The sequence below is a fragment of the Sphaeramia orbicularis genome, chromosome 16 (assembly GCF_902148855.1).
Source record: "Sphaeramia orbicularis chromosome 16, fSphaOr1.1, whole genome shotgun sequence".
NCBI lineage: Eukaryota > Metazoa > Chordata > Actinopteri > Kurtiformes > Apogonidae > Sphaeramia > Sphaeramia orbicularis.
Genome location: NC_043972.1, coordinates 56,900,457 through 56,925,054, shown reverse-complemented (window position 1 = coordinate 56,925,054; position 24,598 = coordinate 56,900,457). Strand labels below are relative to the sequence as shown.

The following is a 24,598-nucleotide window of genomic DNA, read 5'->3' as shown; positions in this document are numbered from 1 at the left end:
CCTTTGTTCCTTGTCTGTTGCAGATAACCACACACACACACACACATTCACACACTTACACATATATATCCACCAACTCAGTCATTCAACCAATACCTGTACCAGCATCGCTTCCCATGTACCTGCTCCCATTTCTCCAACCTCATTAAACCTCAGAATTATACCATTGGAGTTTGTCTGTTCCTTCTGACCGAGGAAGACTGAGTTGAAGAGCAATCCGAATCAACATACATTTAGACGCACATCGTCTAGTACAATGAGCTAATCAGCACTTTGGTCATTTGTTTTCTGATTCATCTCATTTATGTATGTAGGATTTCGCACATTTAATGTCTGAAGCAGATATTTTTTAAGAAATTCTAGAGCAGTGTAATCGTTTAGGCCTTTCAGTGCCTTTACATCTGAACAACAGAATTTAGACTCAAATGTTTGTCTTTACTTTATCTTATTTGCATACTTCTGCTTTATCAAATATTAAGTGTACTTAAATCAGTCAACCTTGATTTTTTTTTTCTCTTTACCCTCTCTCTTTGATTATTTCATTCATTTCTCTGTTTCCTCCAAACTCTTTCCACCTTACTTGGCTAAACTAAAGGGGTTGGGTCTGTGTCTCCCCTGCAGTCTTACACTACAGTTTTCATTTTACGTCACCACACCCCAAAAGGAGGGGCCTCAGCAGAACACCCCGCCTCTTCAGACGGCCTTCTGCTACACAACTCTTCCAAGCTCAGTTGAAGAAAATCCCTGATCAGTTCACTTCACTCACACGTCATCACTACTGTCATAGTGAGATCAAACCTCATGCATCGCTCAGACAACTCTGAGATGTGCATCAACCCGAGTTGAGCCAACGCCCAAACTCCAAATGTACCGATACTTTACTCACACAAGAACACCAAGGCCACAAAACATGTAATACAAACATTTACAACAGCCATGGCATAACAACAGCAATAGAGCTCTGAAACGACTACAATAACACATGTGTATCAGTACAAATTTTTATCACAATTAGACCTTTTTAACTCCGTCTCTGATTTGGAGTTTCAACAAGCCACCAATTTTTCAGTGAATCAACTACTTCACTCAGTGTACTAGTACCATACTTATACAGCCAAGATACTAGAGTCACACAGCCAGGCAACAGGCAAAATAAATCAGAAATACCAGCCGGGTATTACCTAGAAGGTTTTTGTTTTATTTTTAACACCACTTCTAGATCTAGAACTTCACTTCTGTTTTGAAGTTACACCAGGGCATTAAATTGTCTACACAATTAAGCTCCTTCTCACTTCCTACTGTGTTTATGGACACCTACACATGTCCTGTACACCACCACAAAATTCACACACACACACACACACACGCCAACGTTCACTCAGTGATCGCTGGCGCCTGCACACAGACGCTCATTCATACAGACAGAGAATGCAAGCTCCAATCATACAATACACCTAGGTTGGATCTTTAACATGCGGCACAGAGTAATTTTTTCCTGTAGTCTTCTTACAACGACTCTGGACTCAACACCAGGCCGGTGGGACATCCTTCACAGAACCCCTGGACCTCTACCTTAAAAAATAAGGGACTACAGAGAAGAATTGGTCTCAGAATACCACTCAAACACATAAGATATCCCTCACAGAACCCCTGAACCTTAGTACAGGGAAGAACTGGTCTTAGAATATCATACATTCAGCCAAGCTCACATACACACAGGCTATCCTACTTCACCTCCTTAACACACACACACACACACACACACACACAGGATATATCCTACCTGAGAATCCACTGAGTCCGATACCAGTTTCGGTGGATCCCGTCACCCTTCCTCCTTCCCAGCAGGTCCTGGCCTCCTTTGGATCAGCAATTCAGCTGGAGGGCTTTCAGTCAGGAATCCTAGATTCCCCCATGCATGGTTTTCAGTCCCCAAACCTGGATGAAGGAAGGGATGTTGGGATCTGGCTCAAAGGACCAAGTTGATAGAAAAATTCTGTGATACACTCTGAGACAAAAGACAGAGTCACTGGATTCTGGAATCAGAAGATTTTACTTGCAAGGAGTCAAGTACATACAGTGAGATGCAGCAGTTGACTGACTAACAACAGGAAGTTCAAAATCTTATGAAAGAACATGAATATTACAACCATTGGACCAAGTGTACAAATATTATGACGTTGATCAGGTTCACCATTGGCTTAGGTATTCAAAACACGGTGATGCATGGGTTCAGTGACCGTGTCTGTAGTCTTCCCCCACCTGCCCCATGGCCTGTTCTCCTCAAGGGCAGCATCCAGCTCTGATCCCAAACTCATAGACAACAAGTACACTTTGGTCCCAAACTAGAACAAAACAAACAGATAGCAAAGAACTGGTAGACATATCCTGAGTGGATATGTCCGGGCATTCTTGCAAAATGTCATCATAACCCATCCATGACTCGTGCTCTGGACACCTGGTATTTACAGGATATAGTCTAATAGCCTAATTTTTCTAACACACTCAACCAGACTGCTCCATCAGACAATATACAAATAAAAACAGGAAATGTGCAATTATCTTACAACTATGACAGTAAAGTTACTTTTTTATTGATTAATCATTTAACTCATCATTTAAGATCATTTATAAACATTTTTAAGGGTTTGTCCCATATTTGATCTATTCAATTTATTCATTCCATTCCACAAAATTTACCAGAAGTCATCAGCTAAAACAGACACAGATGTGCACACACACACACACACACACACACACACACATATACATACACACTTTTCTTTAAAAATGTTTATACCCCCTGATATTATCAAACTGTAATAGTTAATAATGCTAATAACTAGCCAACAGTTAGCTAGGTATTGTCTGTTAACATTGAATATACTCTCAATAATGTTATATCCTCTTGCACTAAATATTTAAGATTGTATGTGGTATATGCAGGAATTACAACAAAATGAACTGTTCACCCAAGAAAACTGATCACTGATTACCTTTCAACATGTGTGCTAGAAAGGAAGTTTGGACAACTGAAGAAAGCCAATGTCACACCCTTTTTTTTTTTTTTAAATTTAACCTTTATTTAACCGGGAAGAAAATCCCATTGAGATTAAGAACCTGTTTTTCAAGGGAGTCCTGGCCAAGAGGCAGCACAACACATGGTTACAACATACAGTTACATTATACAGTTACAACATACAATAATTTACAGGACCAGTCAACCTATGTAAAACACGTACAAGTCATTGAGTTATTCTCTAGCACTTTAAAAGCATTCAGAGAGACCTAGTGGTCAATTATGGGAAATCAAAAAATCTTTAACAGTGAAAAAAATTACTATCTTCAAGAGTGAGTTACATGGCATACATGTCATACATATCACATATCAAACCATTGTCTATGTTTGTAAACGTGTGCTTGTCATGCCTGCAGCCAGATGTTAGTCTGGTTTTGTCTGTCTTTTATGTTTGTTTGTCACTTCCTGTTTTATTTTGTTAAGTTTCCCCTCATGTGTCTTGTCTGTCGTCTTTACTTCCTGTTCCCTGATCGTTCTCACCTTTTACCTGATTACCTGTCTCCGCCCTGATTTGCTCCACCTGTGTCTAGTTGTCTTCCCTCCCTTTTGTGTATTTAAACCCTGTCTCTTCCCCCTGTCAGACGCCAGTTTGTTACTCTTGCAGTACTTGCCAGCGTTCTGATCTTGTCTGTCTGTTTTGGATTCCTGTTTTTGACCCGTTTTTGCTTACCCGGTTTTGCCTTCTGCCTGCTCCCTGTCGGTTTTTCTGCCTCATCTGATTCCTGGTTCTGATCGCCTTGCCTGACTTTTGGTACGTGAGTTTTTGCCTTTCCCTTATGTCCTGTCGCCTGATTAATAGCTTGCCTGTGTATGACCTGTTTCCGTCCCTGACCTCCCTTTGCTTTTCCCCAGTCGGGAAAAGACCCCGCTAACCACACGGGGAGACGGGTTGTCGTTCTCAGTCCGGAGGACTGATTCGAAGAGGAAATTACCACCTATTATCCTCAAGATTTTGTCATTAATATTTTTCTTACACCTGTGTGTGACTAATAAATCTTTTGAACTTTACATCTTGCCTCTGAGTTCTGCTTTTGGATTCTGTGCCTGTACTAGCGCCATTACAGTACAAACTGGCCACAAAATGAATCCAGCAGAGCTCATTCAGGTCAGGGAGGCTATCCAGTCCCAGGCGCACAGGTTGGGAGGACATGAAGAGACGCTACACTCCCTGGTGGATAGGATGACTCTGTTAGCCACGCAGGTCTCCCAGCTCACCCGTACCCAGGCTGCGGCGGCAGCCGCGTCAGGCGAGAACCAGGCCACCAGTTCGCCAGTTAGAGACTCGGCTGAGCCTAACATTCCGGCGCCGTCTAAGTACTCAGATAATCCCGATACCTGTCGAGATTTTTCCACTCAGCTCCAGCTCATTTTTGATTCTCAGCCCGTTCGTTTTTCCAAAGACTCTGTTAAAATAGCCTATTTGGCCAGTCTGTTAGAGGGACCCCCTCTGAGTTATTTCAATGCTCTTTTTGAGCAGAATTCCCCCGCAGTTCAGTCTTTTCCATCACTAGTGGCTGAACTTAAGAGGGTCTATGACCATCCAGTACGGGGACAATTCGCTTGGCATCAGCTGATGAGGCTGAGACAGGGAGATCAGTCTATCAGGCAGTATGTTAGTGCTTTTCGTTCGCTAGCGGTGGAGTCAGGGTGGAACAACCAGGCCCTGATCACTGCTTTTTTGACTGGGCTAAGCCGTTCCGTGGGCCGGGAGATGGCGCTCCGCCAACAGCTCCACTCCCTTGATGACGTCATCGCTGAGGCCATTCGGGTCGCTGATCAGGAGTCAGTATGGCAGACAGAGGAGTCTGTGGTTCGCTCTCCGTCCAGCAAGGGGCTCGGTCGGGAGGCGGTTCGCACCCCTGTCGCTGAGACGGGCGGGGTTAAGGAGGAGCCTATGCAACTGGGCCGTACCCACATCTCAGCTGAAGAACGCCGACGTCGCCTGACCGGGGGTCTCTGTCTGTACTGTGGACAAGGAGGTCATAGAGTAAGCAATTGCCCACTAAAGTCCGAGGGCAAGACTGGTGAGGGGTCACTGTTGAGCAGAACTGTATGTTTATCCACTGTTTCCCGTCCGTTTCCTGTGGTTCTCCTCTGCTCTGATTCTTTGTCTCTCCAGCACCCCGTTCTGATCGATTCCGGGTCCGACGCTAATCTTATGGACCGGAACCTGGTACAGAAGTTGGGACTCGGTTCGACTCCGGTTCAACGTCCGTTGGAGGCCCGGGCCCTGGATGACCACATGATTTGCCGGATAACCCACTGTACCGATCCTGTCTCAGTCCAGTTTTCTGATGGACACACGGAGAGCATCAGTTTTCATGTCTACGATTCTGAGTCCCAGCCCCTCATCCTGGGTTACCCATGGCTTCAGATACATGAGCCATTTATTGATTGGGGCACCGGGGAGGTTTTTTCTTGGGGAAAAGACTGTGAGACTCGCTGTAAATTTATTAAATTACCTGTATGCTCCCCCAAAACTCCGCAGATCTCCGTAGCCCCGGTTAGTGTACCAGTAGGAGAGGATAAGGAGTTTCCTGCTCTGGAGAAAGTACCCCTGTGTTACCATGACTTAAAGGAGGTATTTAGCAAGTCCAAGGCGACGGCCTTACCTCCTCACCGTTCGTATGACTGCGCCATTGACTTACGTCCGGGTACATCTCCACCTAAGGGGAGATTATATTCTCTATCTGGTCCTGAAAATTTGGCCATGAAGAAGTACATCGACGAGTCTCTGGCAGCTGGGTTAATTAGACCCTCTTCTTCGCCTGCAGGAGCAGGTTTCTTTTTTGTTGACAAGAACGATAAGTCTCTTAGGCCATGTATAGATTATCGGGGACTAAATGACATTACTGTCCGTAACCGATATCCATTACCGCTGATGTCCTCAGCTTTTGAACTTTTGCATGGGGCTAAAATATTTTCCAAGTTGGATCTTCGTAATGCTTATCACTTGGTCAGAATCAGAGAAGGGGATGAATGGAAGACAGCGTTTAACACCCCTAGTGGACACTATGAGTATCTGGTGATGCCTTTTGGCCTGACCAATGCCCCTGCTGTCTTTCAGGCCCTTGTCAATGACGTTCTCAGAGATATGTTGAATGTTTTTGTGTTTGTCTATCTGGACGACATTTTGATTTTTTCCCCAGACGAGACCACGCATGTTCAGCATGTGCGTCAGGTGCTCCAGAGGCTTCTCGACAACCAACTGTATGTCAAAGCGGAGAAGTGCGAGTTCCATCAGTCCACGGTCTCTTTTTTGGGGTTCATCATCTCGGAGGGGAGTGTCCAGATGGACCCAGAAAAGGTCAGTGCGGTGAGAGAATGGCCTACTCCAGCTTCCCGGAGAGACGTTCAGAGATTCTTAGGATTTGCTAATTTTTACAGAAAGTTTATTCGGGGATTCAGCAGTGTGGCTGCCCCCCTGCACTCTCTCACCTCTTCTAAGTCTGCGTTCAGGTGGAGTCCCGAGGCTGACAAAGCGTTTAATCGCCTTAAGGGGGCGTTCTCTACCGCTCCCATCCTGTCCGTTCCTGATCCTGCTCTACAGTTTGTGGTGGAGGTCGATGCCTCCGATTTGGGGGTGGGAGCGGTCATCTCTCAGCGCTCGCCAGCCGATAATAGGCTTCACCCCTGTGCCTTCCTATCCAGGAGACTGTCGCCAGCCGAGAGGAACTATGACATAGGCAACCGTGAACTGTTAGCCATTAAGGTGGCCTTGGAGGAATGGTGTCACTGGCTGGAGGGGACAGAAGTACCGTTTCTAATCTGGACCGATCATAAGAACCTGGAGTACCTACGTTCGGCTAAACGCCTCAACTCCCGACAGGCCAGGTGGGCACTATTTTTCACATGTTTTAACTTCACCCTATCCTACCGTCCGGGCTCCAAGAATGGTAAGCCAGACGCTTTGTCCAGAGTGTTCTCCCCTGAAGAGCCTGTTTCTGAGCCTGAACGTATTTTGCCCAGTTCTTGTATGGTGGGGGCTTTTCAATGGGGTGTAGAGAAGTTGGTCATTAGGGCCCTTAATAACTGTGAAGTTCCGGATGGCGTACCGCCAGACCGCCTGTTTGTTCCTCCTCGTCTCCGTTCCCAGGTGATCCAGTGGGGCCACACCTCTAAGATGGCGTGTCACCCGGGTGTGAGAAGGACCCTGTTTCTGATCAGACAGCGTTTTTGGTGGCCCGCCATGGAGAGGGACGTGAGTGAATATGTGGCCGCATGTCCTGTCTGTGCGGCTTGTAAGGCATCTAACAAAGCGTCGATGGGACAGCTGCATCCGCTACCTGTTCCTAGGAGACCCTGGTCAGACATCGCTCTGGATTTTGTAACTGGTCTTCCTCCGTCGAATGGTAACACAGCTGTACTCACAGTGGTGGACCGCTTTTCTAAGATGGTACATTTTATTCCCCTGCCTAAACTCCCGTCTGCCAAGGAGACTGCGGAGGCGCTGTTGCAACATGTTTGTCGACTTCATGGTTTCCCAAGAGACATTGTTTCCGATAGGGGGCCTCAGTTTATTGCTAGATTTTGGAAGGCTTTTTGTTCTCTCATTGGTGCCTCTGTCAGTCTGTCCTCTGGCTTTCACCCGCAGACCAACGGTCAAACGGAGAGACTCAATCAGGTCCTGGAGGTGGGGCTCCGTGTGCTGGCTTCCCAAAACCCCGCCTCTTGGAGTCGTCACCTGTTGTGGGTGGAGTTTTCTCACAATTCTCTACCCAGTGCTTCATCTGGTTTGTCACCCTTTCATATAGTGTATGGTTATCAGCCGCCTCTATTTCCTTCATTGGAGAAGGAGGTGGGCGTTCCTTCGGCTTTAGCTCTGATCCACAGATGTAAGAGGACCTGGTCTCGAGCCAGGCAGGCTCTGATGAAGGCGTCAGGCCGTTACAAGACCGCGGCGGACCGTCATAGGATCCCTGCACCTGTTTACCATCCGGATCAGCGGGTCTGGTTGTCGGCCAGGCACCTTCCCTTAAGGATGGAAAATCGCAAGCTGGCACCCAGGTTTGTAGGCCCATTCCCCATCTCGAAAGTTGTTAATCCTGTCTCTGTACGTCTTAAGTTACCAAGGTCTATGAGGATCCATCCCACCTTTCACGTGAGCCAAGTCAAACCTGTTAAGGAGAGTCACCTGGTCCCGCCTACCCAACCTCCACCACCTCCACGCCTTATTGAGGGAGACCCAGCCTACACGGTTCGACGGCTGATGGCAGTTCGACGGCGAGGAAGGGGCTTCCAGTACCTCGTGGATTGGGAAGGGTATGGGCCTGAAGAACGTTCCTGGGTGCCGGCCTCCTTCATTTTGGACCCTGACCTGATCCGAGAGTTCCATCAACGCCGTCCTGATGTCCCTGGTCCGTCTGGTGCCGTCCCTAGGAGGGGGGGTACTGTCATGCCTGCAGCCAGAAGTTAGTCTGGTTTTGTCTGTCTTTTATGTTTGTTTGTCACTTCCTGTTTTATTTTGTTAAGTTTCCCCTCATGTGTCTTGTCTGTCGTCTTTACTTCCTGTTCCCTGATCGTTCTTACCTTTCACCTGATTACCTGTCTCCGCCCTGATTTGCTCCACCTGTGTCTAGTTGTCTTCCCTCCCTTTTGTGTATTTAAACCCTGTCTCTTCCCCCTGTCAGACGCCAGTTTGTTACTCTTGCAGTACTTACCAGCGTTCTGATCTTGCCTGTCTGTTTTGGATTCCTGTTTTTGACCCGTTTTTGCTTACCCGGTTTTGCCTTCTGCCTGCTCCCTGTCGGTTTTTCTGCCTCATCTGATTCCTGGTTCTGATCGCCTTGCCTGACTTTTGGTACGTGAGTTTTTGCCTTTCCCTTATGTCCTGTCGCCTGATTAATAGCTTGCCTGTGTATGACCTGTTTCCGTCCTTGACCTCCCTTTGCTTTTCCCCAGTCGGGAAAAAGACCCCGCTAACCACACGGGGAGACGGGTTGTCGTTCTCGGTCCAGAGGACTGATTCGAAGAGGAAATTACCACCTATTATCCTCAAGATTTTGTCATTAATATTTTTCTTACACCTGTGTGTGACTAATAAATCTTTTGAACTTTACATCTTGCCTCTGAGTTCTGCTTTTGGATTCTGTGCCTGTACTAGCGCCATTACAGTGCTTCGACTTCATTTGGAGATAGTTTAAGAGGCTAAGGAACAGCAGACATGATGAGAGATCATTTTAACCATCAAGTTAAATAGACAAATACAAGGAGAGAGAGAGAGAGAGACTTTATCACCATTATATCTAATAAATGAAACTTAAATACAGTGATATTAACATATTATTACATTATTGGCGCAGTTATTACATTTGCAAGGATTTTTTTTTTACCAGGCCAATAACGTAATAACAAACTGATAACGTAATAAGTTATTATGTTATTGGCCAAAAGTTATTATGTTATCGGTTTAGGACTTTTATTACATTATTGGTCAGTTATTACGTTATTGGCCTATTACATTTTAAAACTGGCAAATTTATTACGTTATGGGTCGTTATTAAGTTATTGGCTTGTACATGCCCTACACTGGGGCAACAAATCACAATCGAAGCTTGAACCACTCTACGTGGGGTGTTACGAACCCCACATGGGGTAGAACAGCTGTATGCAAGAGCAAGCATGTATACATCTGAAAGTTCAGTCACAGGTCATGCACTTGTCCTGTCGCAACTGCACAGGAAGTTCATGTTCAGCACATCAACCACAGAAAGTCCCCAAAGTTTCCACGCCCTGCAAACTTGCACAATGCATCCCAGACTTGTTGACACATACTTGCCTTTCAAGACAGTTTTAAAAAAATATGTCAGCGCAAACATCATTTTATGCAACAATATGGCAATTCTATTAAGCAAAATTAACTAAATTTTCATATTCTCTTCTCTTTTTTTTGTTTTTTGATTCGATATCTAGCAACAAGCTTTAAGCATCATCGAGCTTTAATCATTAATCGATCCTAGAGCCTTTACCTGAGCTACCCCAGTACCGATCATCTGTCAACCTACCAAGGCCCTGTGCCCAGCACACCATGGAATCATTTTCTGTCTGGATTGTCATAGAAGGTGTGTATTTACCTTAAACTGTAAAATAATGATGCTTTTGTGTGAGTTTGCCATCGTTCTTGTAATATTGTTCATTTAAATACAAACACTGTTATATATAAAAAAACCCAAGCATCCAGTTTCCGTTTTCAAGTGTTGATTTTTGCCTCTATTGTAAAGTCTAGAATAGACGTGCATTAGATTTTAAAGGTGTGTCCCCATCCTGTGTGAAGTTGGCCCCCCCACCCAACGAAAATCTGTGGATAAATGGTCTCATTCATTTGTACTTTGTTTACGCCGTTAGAATTTTCGTTTGTGCTATAATGGTTATCGAGTTATTAACAATTCTTTTATAGGTCATTCTGAGGTCAGCCAACCCCCCACTTGCTCCAAATTTAGCTACAAATGTTTGCATTTGTTTGTACTTCGTTTGTGCTGGTTTGTGCTGTTTAAAGTTTCGTTTGTGCTGTTATGGTTTTATAGATATTACATTTATTTTTAGCCGATGACGTTAGGCCGATGATGTTTGACAAACCGACACAAACGAGGCACAAACGAATGAGACTATTTATCCAGAGATTTTCATTGGGTGGGGGGCCAACGTCACGCAGGTCCAGGTCTAAGATAAGAATGTGTTAAAGCTGAAACAGATCAGTGGACCCTCAGACCTAAACTCAGACTGAGCTCTATGAGTCATTTATCTGCACCTTGTATGTTCGTCCACCGAGGGTCACTCAGTGCTGTTCTGATACTGACGTTCACTTACTGAGGATCACAAACATGTCCTCTTTTAAAATGTAGTGGGAGACCCATGGAGTCACCACTCTTCATGGACACAGCTGGTGAATCCACACTGATTTATCCTTTGCATGATAAACAGCAGCTAAATCTACTTTTATTTTCAAAGGTTTCACAGGAAGTGTTAGTGTCCTGTTGTGTCAGACTTTTATCTGTAGACGACGACTGAGGAAGGTCATGAACATGTTGAAGTTGGTTTATTTGACCTAAACAGCAGCTCTTTATCACCTGATCAGATTCTAGTTCATCAATAATTGACTAAACTGTGAATGTGAAAGGTCAAAGGTCAACAGTTATCAGAGTCCAATAAAAACGTCATGAACCCAGACTGACTTTAAACATCAGAAACATGTGTAAAGTGTTTCCAGATCAGTTTATTGTCACAGACTCAGATCAAAGCGTCCTGATTGGATTCAAAGAGTCACAGATAAAACTCACCTGTGGACGTCCAACAGAAAAGGGTTTGTGTTCGTCACCACTGAGCTGTTTCCAGGATCAATCTGAGTCTCACCTGTAAAGACATCAGGGGTCAACACCTGCAGTGGGAGGAGCTCTGAACCCTCACATGACATGTTACTGGATGGTGATTGGCTCGTTTCTTTGGTCGTCACATTGATGCTTTGACACAGTGTAAATGTGCAGCAGAAAACACTGATTCTGCTTCAAATTAATCATCAATCCAATTATTATTGATTCATCTATGAATAAATCTGATAATTACAAATTATTACTGAATAATTTCCAGAACTTTAAATGGGATTTTTTTTCTTAATGTCTGTGACAGCTTTTAGTTGATGATAAATGTACATGTTCAATAAACTAATATATTTGGATCCTTCTGCTCCTACATATGTCACTGTAAGACACAGAAAATCATCCAATCACATACAGACAACACAATAAACCTACTGTGATTGGCTCCAGAGTGTGTAAATCTTTAGTCCTCCGGGGTTAAAATTCTGAAAATTATTGACCTTTTGCTAGTTTTGAGTTGAAATGAAGAGTTTTGATTGTTTTTGGTGGTTCATGCCCCACCCAGATTTACTTACCATTTTTACCCGGTTCTGTGACGCAGTTTAATCGGTGTCGGCTCGTGAGATCAGTATGACCATGTGAAACCAGCCCTGATCGGACGGAGGTTTCAGTCCAGAACCTCCTCCTCTGAGTCAGACCCGCTTTCAACAGGCCTCGGTGACAGATCCGGTTGACGGAAAACCGGTTAAACTGACACTGAGGTTTTTACAGTTCAAACTGGAGCTAAAGTCCAGACCCACAGTGACCAACATCAACCAAGAGCCGTTAAAGGGTTAAACAGGTGAACTTTACCTTCAGATGCAGAGACCTGGACGAAAGAAATGGACGAGGAAATGAAAAAAAACGAGGAAAAGTTCAGGGAGGAGCTTATGAGACTGACTCACCCACAATTTGCACAAGCATCCTGTGGAACAGGAGTCCTGTCGACCCACCCTACCTGTTGAGTTGACAGGGTGCTTGCTGCAGAACCCACCCTGTATCAGTGACGCCCATTTAACCAGGATTAATCCCTCCCTCGGTTCTCCCTACAGGTTGAGTCACGCTCATTGATAGACTTCCACAGAGCCAGCATGCACAGGGCAGCGGGAGATTGGAGGAAGTGGAAACGGACAAACTTCACAAATGAAGACAACTAAAATTTTACCTCAATTTCATAGCTGTAAGTAACGTAACAAACATAATCAAGTGTTTAAAATGTTTTTCTTGATATATCTCATATCGATATACGCATGAATTTATTTTTGAAATGTTTATCATGCATTACGTGCTGTAAATTAGGCAGTAAATACATGTTAACGTAACTAGCATGGTAGTTAATTCCCCACTAAACAGTACGCTTGAAAAACTCTACAAAAATGAGTGAGACCTGTGGCAAATTTAAGCAAATGTGCTCAATGTGTGTGTTATGAGAACTTACCGTAACTTTTTTACTTATCAGACAAAGGTGTGTGCTTGTGTGTGTTTGACCTGCACAGATGCATCAGATAAAACTGAGGACAGGACAGGATCCCCTTCAGTTCCAACAGATGCACAGTCTGCTGCAGCAGCTATCACTGCACCTTTGGTTAAATGGCATTTGCTGATTTTTACAAAGTGGAGTATCACATGGAGAATCATGTCAGCACTGCTGTGAAACAGGAAGGTGTGTATGAATTATTTCAAGTTCCTCAAATTAGTTCTGTTACTGTGTGTGTGTGTGTGTGTGTGTGTGTGTGTGTGTGTGTGTGTGTGTGTGTGTGCTCGTCTCCCACACAACTATGTTTGAAACTGTGTGAACCCTTCTGTTTTTTGCATGTCATGTTTATTTATAAATGCCTCTCTAAACACCCAAGGACACCTTACAAAGTAAAACATGGTTAAAAACATTTAAAACAGCAAGAAATATTTCAAAACTAGAAGTATAAATATGGGCCTGGTCAAGGGGAGGTATACATGTGTGGTAAAAAAAAAAAAAAATTAAATTGTCCCCCACTACTCTCTTATAGGTAATTTTTTTTAGCAAATGTTGTGTAGGTTTTGGATCTGTTTTTGGTTTTGGAAAAATTGCTGTTGACAAAAAAGTTACAGCCATGTGAAGACGGGCAGATCTGTTTGGTCAATGAGCATCTCAGAATGGCAATTTTCAAATGTTTTAAAAAAATATTGTAAAAATTTGAAAGATATAATACATGAAGATCATTTCTCCATATTTTACTTTTTATTATGTGTTCGATAACTGTAAATATATCGGACGTTGGGTGGGAGGGAATTCCAGAAGTGGGTGCAGTCTGTTATACTACACTGCATGAAGCATCTCTGTACACAAGACAGGTGATCAAATCTGTTCTTTTTTCCATTTTAGATTTTATCATTGTTAAATGCAACCTGGACTGCAGAGATGCGATGAGATGATGCTGGTGATGAGAGACATTCTGGTGGCCTGGGAGTGGGTGAATCTAAACCAGCACCACTTTACTGGGAAGGTTATCCCATCACAGATTCTCAGTTTGGATGTGGATGATGTAGTGATGGCCATCACAGTGTGGGACCAGTTCATGAATCTTCTTCTTTGTAATGATGACATGGATGAGGACGAAATCCGGGCTCCCTTCCTCTTCTCTTTAGAGAAGATGGAAGACATGGAAGTTTTCATGCAGGAAGTCTGGGACAAAAAAGACATTTGTGTGTCTTGCATGCACAACCTGAATCTGTGACATTATTAATAGAAAAACAAAACAAGTTAAGGTTTTACATTGGTAAATGTTTAAGAATTTGCATTCTTGTGCTGTTCAAAAATTACAGTAATAAATTCTATGGAAACAATGTCTGTGATGCAGTGACGATAATAATGTATTTTTGACATCGTCTATTATTGTGAACTTAAACAAAATTGAGCAGGGCATTCACAATAATTTCTATCAGTGGTTGAGTGGGTGTGGCTGCCTGCTATTATCATCTTTTGCCCTACATGTTATATCTTTGGCAGGCACACAGAACTGGTGAAAAATGAGAAGACTTCATTCACCAGTCAATCTCAGAGCACAGACTATATACATAAACAACCATTCACACTCGCTTTCACACCTGTAGGCCATTTAGCAATTAACCTAACGTGCATGTCTGTCCAAATACCCTCTGAATTCATACAACTATTCAAATTAGCTGAATATACAGTGAATGACTGTGAAATCTGTATGGATATGAGCTTCCTGACAGTAGTCCTGCATTAAAATAATCCAGAGCCTGTGTTGGTGGACATACCAAATATGCTTTACTCTAATGAAGTGTGTTTTTCTTAAATAAATAAAATTGGTTGAGCTCTGCATAGCACTTGATCCACATCATTTTCATATTCAACAAACAGTTCATCAGCCCCTTGTGCCTCATGAATGGAGTCTTTGAGGAGACCACACAGAATATGATGATGAGGAACAATTAGGACACAAGGTACAAGGTTACAAAATGACTTCAGTTGTCATTTCTCTTTCACAAATACCGTTTCCAAAACAGGTACCAGTGCCTCAGACATACTGAATCAAGAATACGTAATGATAAAAATAATATTAAACACTGTTAATATTATTAGTTCAGTAATAATATTGATTGCCTTAAACTATTTCAGTACCTTACTATATCTTGAGTGGGGGTTATGATAGTTGTTCCCAGATGACAGAAGGGGAACCAGACCATGGGCAGAAGGCTGATGAAGGCTTTATGACGCTGAGGCCCTGGAGGACACCGGTGGTTGTAGATCTCCATCAGGGAGGGGACAGGGACATTCAGGATTTGACTGATGATGCTGCGAATATTAGGCCCCTAATAATTCTTTTTTGGATAAATAGGCTATTCTAAGACTTATTGGTCTGCAAAATGTCTTCATCCATCTGTCCTACTGTGTGTATAAATACAAAATGGAGAACGCCAAAATCAAGTTTTGAATCGTATCCTCGTCACCCGCATCAGTACCTAACATCTGTACTAACTACACTATCTGTCCTGCTCCACTACAGAGCAACACATACAGGCCCGGACTGGCTAATCAGGAGGACCGGGACAATTCCCGGTGGGCCGGTATAATATTTGGGCCGCGAGGGCCGGAGTTCACTTTAAATTAGGGCTGGGTAAAAAAAATCGATTTAATCAATCTTAGATCGATCTCATTTTAATTTTGCATAATCGATTAATAGCGGATGGGATCGATTTTTCAGAGCAGGACCGGGAGTATCCAGAACCGCAGGTGGCTCCGTCTTGCGAACCCCTGGGGAAGACTTGGTCTCGCTCGCGAAAAAGACGCAATATAAGAAATGATTAACTTTTGGTGGTGATTGGGGGTGGGGGGGCCCACGGGGGGGGGGGCGCAGACCCCCACCAAGGCTGATCAGTAGCCCCCCCCCGTGGGCCCCCCCACCCCCAATCACCACCAAAATTTAATCATTTCTTCCTTATCCCATTTCCAACAAACCCTGAAAATTTCATCAAAATCTGTCCATAACTTTTTGAGTTATGTTACACACTAACGGACAGACAAACAGACAGACAAACAAACCCTGGCAAAAACATAACCTCCTTGGCATGGGGGGGGGCCCACAGGGGGGGGCCACTGATCAGCCTTGGCGGAGGTCTGCGCTCTCCGAGTGCTTCTAGTTTTAATAAGAATTGGTCGTGATCTAAAGTGGGCCGGTCTGAGGTATGAAACTCCAGGGCTGAAAATGAGTCTCAGTCCGGTCCTGAACACATAACACTGAAGGAGGGACTGGATCACTAAACACCTCCTTCATACATTAATACACACTGCACTATCTGACTGAAGGATGAATAGAGTGAGCATCTATTAGAACTATCAGCACGGGACAGAGCTGAGAGCCAGAGCAGACTAACATCCTTTAACACTGTGGACTGTGTGATTCTGGTTAAATGTGTATACAATAATCCCATATGAACAGTTAACGGACTACAAATCTGTACACTTCCATATGTTTAACTGTGTAACTTAGGCCAGATGTTAGAAAAGACATTAATATGATATAATTTAAATTCATTCACTGACTCACAGTCTTTCACAGATAGCCTATATCAGGGTCAGACTGAGACTCATTTTCAGCCCTGGAGTTTCATACCTCAGACCGGCCCACTTTAGATCACGACCGATTATTATTAAAATCATGCAATTCTAACCTTACATGTTAGGTCTACACACTGTTCTCCAAAGCCTTCTAATTCAGTGTATTTTCTAAAATATTTCCAATTCAGCACAAGTAAAGGTTGCTTCACAATGTGGATTTATTTCAACAGTGAGTGCACATTGACATCTCCAACATTATTATTCCTCACAACACAACAATAACAAAATCTATATTTTTTTTCTTATAAGTGTTAACATTTTTCAAACCTTTAAAATGTTTGAAATGAAATTAAAGTATAAAAATATTAAAAATTAAAAAAATAAATAAATAAATTAAGCTTGCTGCACTTTCTAATAACTATTATTTTTGTATCCTCTGCAACAAAAGATTTCCATCACAACTTACTTGCAGTTTGTTCCATCGATGCTATTGAAAACTTTTGGTATAGTGATATTAGGGGTTTGATGAGGATGATAAGAAAAAAATATGTGTATCCTGTGACTGAGGGCGAGCAAAGCAGTCAAAGCTAACAACAGGCTCCTCTTCATCTGTGTCATTTGTGCCTAGTGGTTCAGGGTTGTGCTGCTGAGCTGCTCCTCTGTCATCAGTAGACTCTGCTCTCCCTTTCACACTTCCTCCAGTTTCTCTAGACTCACCTGCACCTGGATCACAATAAAAAATAATATCTACAGACATTTTGACTTACTGAACCAGTTCAGATCTTTACACTGGCTAAATATGCAGGTTTATTTAATATTACTTTATGCTATTGCCTTTCAGTTGTGGGCTTTGTGTATTTACTGTCTCACTTTTAATAATAAAAATTAAAATAGGTCAGGACTATGGTTTGGGTCTAGAAAGTGGTTTTACGGGAACTAATGCTTGTTCACACAGTCTGTTCCAACAGCTCACCTTTTCCTTCCATCCTGACAGGAACAATCCCCTCATCACTACTGGCTCCTGGCTCTGCTTCTGACACTAAAGCACATTTTAAAAATGGTCCTAATTCTCAGCACAAATCTTCTATTTTCAAAGCCTTGGTGTCAGTTTCATTCATGTAGTGCTGAATCCTGGAGCATCTCAGAGCACCTTTCATACTGAACAGGCCTACACCATACTCTTCATTGGAGCCTACTTATTCTAATCCTCTTCCCTCTCTGAGCAGTCCTACCTGCCCACTCTGGACTTGTGGGCTCATGGCTGGTGTCTGCTGCTGGATCTGCCTTCTGACTCTGAGGAGCTACAAGACAAAGTTTCCCACTTTCGTGGCGTCGCATCATACTATTATTTAAATGACATAACGTTATGTTCCACGTCACAATACCACACAATTCACTGACTCGATAATTAACTAACTTGAAAGGTGGTTTACCTGGTTCATCGTCCTTATTAGTTGTTTCCAACCGGGAAGTCGTTTTTGTGAAAAAGTTGCAGATTTTGTCACATTTGGCTGCGTTTGCTTCCAGAGCTTTCCTCTTTTTAATTCTTGCCTTCTCCACACCACCCTTGCTCTTTATATTATCCATGTTTCAAACAGCAAACACAGCTGACCATCGACATAGCCTACAGAGCACAGATCGTAAAAGCTCCACAGCTACAGTATAGAGCTACTAACCGTATGCAAGGATATGTTACGCCAGGTCACGGTGTGTCCGCAAAAAAAAAAAAAAACAGGAAGAAAACAGTTTACTAGTAGAGGGGGTGGGGCCCAGGAACAGCGGCTGCAGATTACGTGGTCAACTCAGTGCTATGACTGAACACCGGCCCCCAAAAAATAAATAAATAAAATATTAAATACATATTTAAAGTGAACTCCGGCCCTCGCGGCCCAAATATTATACCGGCCCACCGGGAATTGTCCCGGTCCTCCCGATTAGCCAGTCCGGGCCTGGCCTATATGTTAATGCAGCTGTGGCGCCGTACATGTACAGACTGGAGAACGCTTCATGAAGTGCCTCTTCTGAACTGGTGGGCGTGGCTGATTCTGATGGTGGGTGGGATTGATACTGGACCAGCTCCACCCTTCTGGACCACCTCCACTCTTTTGGTTCTGCAGCGAGCAGTACTTGAACACCAATTGGCCGCACTGACCCACGTGACCATCCTGCGAGAAATCAGGTAAACACCGTGAGATTCTAACCATAGGCACCAGAGGCAGACATGATGTAAAGTGAAGTGTGCAGGTTTATCACCTGAGTTACACCTGGAGGTAAAGTTGGACCTAGATAATGGTTCCTATCAGTCCATGAAGTAACGACAGTAGAAACTGTTGTAAACATGTTCTCTGTTCTGACTCCTCCTCCTCTCATCCACTTCATGTTGGCTTCAGTTCTACTTCCTCTCCAAACGGCAGCAGCTGTGAGTCTCTGCGTCTCTCCATGAAGGTAATGTTGGACCTGTTTGACTCTCACCTCCTTCACTGTGGGTTCTTTACTTCAGTAGAAACAGTAGAAACTGGATGAGCTTTAATCCATGTGTTGGAGTCCGTCTAAAGTGACTGTGAGACCAAGCCTCAGAGTAGAAGCTGATGTGAAACTCAGTGGTTGAACTCAGTGTTGTTGTCGTTGATGTTACTGAGGGTCAGGGTTTTTCTCCTCATTGGTCCATAAACTCCTCTGGACTATTTAGATTAGACTGGACCGTGTGTTGAACTGGTAACTTTACCATCAGTAAAAGTACAGAGAAAACCAACAGTCATTAGATTCACAATGGCGGATGTGAAACTCAGCTGCTTCATGATGACAGTTTGATTTAATGTTGTGACACAGAAACAGACGCTGAAAAAGAGGAAGTGGTTTAAAGTCTGTTAGAAACCACACAGAGAATATATCAAATGTAAAATGAATAAAATAACAATAAAATACCTTATAAAACATATTTGGTGGGTATTTATAAGTGTTTTGATGATTTACTTAAATGATAGATTTGTGGTTAAAAAAAAAAAGCCAAAATAAGCCTGGTAACGGATCCACAGAAAAGAACATCCATGTTTTGTTTTTTTTTACTTACACAAGTGGTTAAAATTTCCAGCTCCAGACAAAACTTCACATAAAATCCAATGAAATATGTGAACTACTATGTGTTTCTATGACAACAGTTAGTGTTGGAGCAAAAGTGAGCCATAACTCAAATCTCATTCGGGGCAAAAAAAAGTAACGGATCCAACCAGACTATCATCTCAAAAGCACTGACTATTTAGTTTGAAGAAAACAAACACATAAGTTTCCAACTACAGCTGTATTATATACAACGTATGGAATATAAGGAACCAGTACCTGTCCATTAAATGGAGTACCTGGATGTTCTTTTATCAGACATTGTTAACTAAAGATGACAGTTTTGCTTTGTGCCAAATAAAAAAAAGAAAAACAAATATTGGTGGATCCTCCATTGGTGAACACTGACTCCAAATAACAGACGCTGTGGGTCTTTAGAGGGTCCGTGTGTTTCCATCATGGAACACTGTATAGGCGGAACCTTCAGACCCGGACCAGTTCTATCCGGGCCACATTAGGGTGTCGGTTTCCTCCTCAGACCCAAACCGGACCAGTGTTGTTAAACTGGAGAAAAACTAAATCTGGAAACTTTTCAAATCGTCTTGGCGACTGTTTTGTCTTTTTCGTAAGAGACTAGTGACAACTGTGTGTCCTTTTTCTGCTTCTGCTGCAGACTTTGATGGGATTTGGAGACTGGGACGTGAAAGCACGGATCGTCCTGCACAGTAAGTGATCTGCATTATCGTCAAACATTCACGGGCGGTAAGGCCGCGGTCCAAAGTACTGGGGGGTGGCCTAGGTTTGCACTAGCCTATCTCCACATCGCCACTGGTGATGCCTTTTCCTGGTTGGCGAAGTTGTTTTCAACCCGTGTATCCACAGTGGTGAAGGTATTTTTCCACTTATAGCAGCGTGACATTCACAGTTCAGTGCAGCAGGTTCACTGTGGAGGAGTAACGTCAGCAGTGTGGACACTTTTCAAACTAAATGACGGTGGTAAAAGTAACGCTGACTGCAAGTAACGTTAAAGACACGGACGGAGCATTCTGTCCGTCCTCTGCGTACGTTCCATCTGTTTTCCAGGTGCTCACAGATGCGTACACAGATGGAGAATACCACCAGGGGTACGGAGCGGTGCGGACCTCCGCCAGCGGAAGTGAAAACGAAACTTTTGGCTCATTTCTCTTTTCTCTACCTGCTGATGCTTCACTTTTAAATATTACCAGTGAAAACTCTGCAATATTAGTATCACATTAGTGTTGGGTCCATGTTTGTTATTACTGACTTTCTTCTTCTTCTTCTACTCAAAAAACTTTACTCTTCTTCGTGGTATTTGTCCAGTATGGTTAATTAAGATTAATTAAGATTAATGAAGTGGATTAATTAAGAAACGCTCATTCCACTGGTGAATTTATTTTGTATTGAATCTCATATTGAATCTCATGAACATCAGTGGTCAGAATAATTGTATTTATAAGTCTATCATTTATTGTTTTGTTATACATTAGATTAGAAATAAAAGTAGTTTAGATGAAAATGTTGACTTAAGTTAATTTTTTTATGATTTTTTTTTTTTTTGTATGAAACTGAAGCCAGATTGAACATTCAGAATCCAGAATTCAGAATAAACTTTATTGTCATTGTACTCCATGTTACAATGAAATTGTGCACCCCCCCCCCCCCCCCCCCCCAGTGCAATTCAGCATAAACAAGATAAAAACACAATAGTATATAAATAAGACTTTAAAAAAATATAGTGATGATAAAAATCTTAAAATAAATATTTAGGCAAGACAGTTAAAACTTAAAAGCTTTAAAAGTTTAAAAAAAGTAGTACCCCAAGTTTACTTATTTAAAAGCCTCATAGCCCAGGGATAAAAAGTGTCTCTGAACATATTTTTAAGCTCAAAATGCACCAGAATGCAGGAAAAAGACTTCATTTTTCCCAAAATTTCCTGGGGTCCGCTATGCGGCCCGCGGCAGGGACCCAGACTGGACCCAGACTGGCTGTGGCTTTTTGTGGCTCCACTCATTTCTACTAATGTAGCCGCAGTGGCTGTATCTTTCATTTTCCTAGTGCAAGCACAGGCACGAGAAAAGAGTATGATAAAATCTGTAAAGTGACTCCAACATCACTACTTCAAATAATCCAAGGTGGTCTGCCCTGCCCCTTACATGTTCCCTTTTGACCTTGTTTGAAAGTCAATGACATTGATCTGTTAGACAGAAGGTGCTACAATAAAATGATCTGTCTAGCTTTTAACCATAAAAACTTTGGGAACTTTAACACAGTTGCTTTACCTAACATCGAAACCACCCTGAGGGAAAAATGTTTTTCTTTTTATCTTTGGTGTCCTGTTGCTCCCAAAGTAAAGGAAACTCATTTCAAAATTGCATGTTCAGTTTACCCTGCTAATGATTTTTTGCACAAAAGATTTCATTTTGATGTGGATTCCTGTTTTCTGTTCCTCTGAAGCTGAAACCATTTAACATTTGTTTTTTAATTGTTCACACAGCATTTCCTTTTGGGCTGATATTCACAGTTGGTTGTCCTTAAAAACTGAAAATATTCTGTCTTTTTCTTTATATGATATTATTTATTGTATGGATTCTTTAGATGTAAACATCAAAGATGTTGTTAACCTTATTATTATTTTGGGTAAATTTCATATTCATTGTTGTAAGTGGGAAAACACGAACCCCACCTTTAATTTGTTTATATGTGATTTTATTAATTATTTCAGATCTCTTAAGTTTAGTTAAAAAATGTCCAACAAAGCCAGAAAACTTTGATGAAAATGATGTGTAAAGGATATTTAATACACACGCCTGATATTAAAAAAAAACAACTGTCTATTTTCAATGAATCCAGTTTGGTCAGATGATACTGTGGAGGGCAAAACAGATTCAAGATGGAGAGCCAACACTTTAGCCAGTATCTTAACGTCAACATTAAAGAGACTTATTGGACGGTTGGAGGAACAATTACGGGGATCCTTGCCCTTCTTCAGAAGTACAGATATTGATGCCTGGCGTAGAGGTGGGGGTAGGGACTGGGCTTTTAAACTATCATCGAATATATCTTTGAGCAAAGGACTTAATTTTGCTGTAAACTTTTTTGAAAAGCCATCTGGGCCTGGACATTTTCCACTCTGCATGCATGTGACAGCTATATTACCGTAAATTCCAGACTATAGACCGCACCTGAATATAAACCGCAAACCCTAATTTTAGAAAGAAAATCAATTTTATACACATATAAGCCCCGCCGGTTTATAAGCCGCGGGTGTCCACCAGTGGCGATTTCTCATAGACTGCAAAAGAAGCCCGGCTTCCCCTATCATTACGAAAATGAAATGGTTAAATATGTTTGGTTGTGTTGACATTTCATTGACTACACGTGTTAAAACACATTCATCTCACAGACGAGTTCGTTCAGAATCAGCTTTATCACAAATCATCAGACTCGATGTTGTTCACTTCTCATACATTCCCGTTGCGCTGTTTCCTCATACGATCTATGGTCAGTGCATTTCCCCATTGAAGCCTGGCTTCTATGGGAGTCTATGAGACCGAGTGGAACCTTTTTTTTCATTCTGTCAAAACTGGACGGTAATTGGATAAAGGTTTTCTTTGAGTTCAAATGAAATTATTCCCTGTATGTAAATGGGCATGATATGTGTGAGCTTGCTGTCATATCTATAGGTTGATTCGTTGTTAATATGATGATTAAAAAACAAAAGACAAAAAACGAGGCAATAAAAGGATAGTAATAAAAGCACATTTTCTCTTTTTTTTTTTTTTTGTCAGTGGACTTAACGGGGTTTCCTTTGGATTCATGCCGATACGGGATTGACTTGCTTTTGCACCGGCTGTGGATTCACGGACTTAAAATGACTTGAAAGACACTTGAAAGTGAACAAATTTTTGTTTTTCGTTAGAGTAGGACTTTTAATTTATTTTTAAAATATAAAGATTAAAAACAAGTAATTATGTCTGTTGTAATATCATTTTCATTTAACATTACGCACAACTTGCAGTAGGGACGAGATGCCACAGTACTTGGCACTGTGCTGTGGTACCTGGTACCGAGCCATGGTACTGAGCTGAGCTGTGTTACCGAGCCATGGTCCCACGGCGCCATGGCACCTGGCACCAAGCTGTGGCACCTCAAGCCGAGGTGCCGCGGCACCGAGCCGTGGTACCGGAAGTGAGCCACCGGTGATGTCTGTGCCTCAATATGCACTCGCTGTCTCTCACGATGTGCGCATTAATTCTGAGATGCTTTAAATTTATGACGGTCTCTGGAGAGCTTTATTGGGTGTTTTCATCCAGTTTTGTTTTGTATATTTGTGAAACAATATTAACATTTGAAAGTTTACTATTTTTCCTTAAAAGTTCCCCTTTTGTGTGTGTTAATATTAACTTTGTAAAGGTTAAGTTGTTAATGTTATCCATTCCTGCATACCTGGTAACAATAGACAGATTCTCCCCTGGGGTGTGGCAGGCAATAAGGTAAAATCGTCGTATAAGCCGCATCGGAGTATAAGCCGCAGTGTTTAAAGTGTGGGAAAAAAGTAGAGGCTTATAGTCCGGAATTTACAGTAATTTTATTTAAGGAGATAGGGCTAACGAGAGATTGTCTTATATTCTCATCCACTGTGGGTATATCCAGACCTTCAAAAACTTACCCATTAGTTTCATATCAGAAGGGTGTTCAGATGTATATAAATTACAATAAAAATCCTTGAACTCCTTATTGATATTGAAAGGATCTGATTATAAACCCTTCTCAGATTCAATTTGCTCAATTACATCTACTTGGTTTCTCCCCGTATTCATGTGACATATGTCTATTTTTGAACAAAGCCCGTTCTGCTTGTCCAGTTGAAAGCATGTCAAATTCAAATTCAAATTGTCTGCTGAGCTCCAGGACCGGGCAGCCTCACATCGAACGTCAGCCGGAAGTCCTCAAGTTCTGAGGTTTTGTCATGAAACAATTAATTGTTGTAACTCATTTGTACATTGTTGAATCTGCATCAATTTTCA

General features: G+C 42.4%; 3 protein-coding genes and 1 pseudogene across 8 annotated transcripts in view; 3 read left to right on the top strand and 1 right to left on the bottom strand.

Annotated features, from left to right (window-relative positions):
• Window positions 1-24,598, top strand: part of LOC115435836 (uncharacterized) — a 1,131,008-nt gene that overhangs the window by 521,918 nt on the left and 584,492 nt on the right. The gene's annotated exons all lie outside the window — the stretch shown is intronic.
• Window positions 1-24,598, bottom strand: part of LOC115436331 (zinc finger protein 658B-like) — a 763,626-nt gene that overhangs the window by 389,436 nt on the left and 349,592 nt on the right. The gene's annotated exons all lie outside the window — the stretch shown is intronic.
• LOC115436291 (zinc finger protein 239-like) overlaps window positions 1-24,598 on the top strand; it is an 887,505-nt gene that overhangs the window by 554,480 nt on the left and 308,427 nt on the right. Inside the window, exon 1 of one of the 6 annotated variants that reach the window (XM_030159117.1) lies at window positions 20,259-20,274. The exons of the other annotated variants lie outside the window; for them this stretch is intronic. The gene's annotated coding sequence lies outside the window, so the exon portion shown is untranslated. Of the gene's footprint in view, window positions 1-20,258; window positions 20,275-24,598 lie in introns of those variants that run through there. 6 annotated transcript variants of the gene reach the window in all.
• The window catches only part of LOC115435839 (zinc finger protein 271-like), a 33,419-nt pseudogene continuing 32,496 nt past the window's right edge, over window positions 23,676-24,598 (top strand).